The sequence below is a fragment of the Lynx canadensis genome, chromosome B2, assembly GCF_007474595.2.
Source record: "Lynx canadensis isolate LIC74 chromosome B2, mLynCan4.pri.v2, whole genome shotgun sequence".
NCBI classification, from domain to species: domain Eukaryota; kingdom Metazoa; phylum Chordata; class Mammalia; order Carnivora; family Felidae; genus Lynx; species Lynx canadensis.
Genome location: NC_044307.1, coordinates 12,008,045 through 12,008,619, shown reverse-complemented (window position 1 = coordinate 12,008,619; position 575 = coordinate 12,008,045). Strand labels below are relative to the sequence as shown.

General features: G+C 38.4%; 1 non-coding gene across 1 annotated transcript; it reads left to right on the top strand.

The window, feature by feature from the left end:
- Nucleotides 1-253: 253 nt before the first annotated feature.
- On the top strand, nucleotides 254-326 carry TRNAK-UUU. The gene has a single exon. It is a non-coding gene; the product is annotated as a tRNA-Lys (tRNA).
- Nucleotides 327-575: the final 249 nt, after the last annotated feature.

Below are 575 nucleotides of genomic sequence, written 5' to 3'. Positions count from 1 at the left end.
GCTGCAAAGAATGCTACCCAACATTCCGTAGTCAGGCAGCATTGTTTGGTACGACACTCTAGTGTTTGCTTAGAACAAGGGTGGGGACATTTCTCTGTAGAAGGTCACTGACCATGGGAAAGGGTGTTTGGAGACTACTTAAGTGAAAAACAGATAAACATCAACTATAAGCCTCAACCACTTTGCATATAAAAAAATTTTAACAGGAAAACAAGGTAGAAGAAAACAAATAAAAATGGTGAAGTCTCAGGTTGCCTGGCTGGCTCAGTCGGTAAAGCATGCAACTTTTGATCTCAGGGTCATGAGTTCAAGCCCCATGTTGGGCATGGAGTCTACTTAAGAAAAAAAAAAGAAATTAAGTCTCATATCATGGCTCTATTTAAAGGAGAGATTGGCAGACAAGTAGAAGTAAGAAGGAAAATAGTGTTGGAAATTGAAAGAGAGAGAGAGAGAGATGACGATGAATGGAGTAAAACCCAAAGACTTAAGGAGAGCAATTGAATATACACACGTACACACACATATACATATATAGGTCCATGCATTCATACATACACATATGTATTCAATTGAAT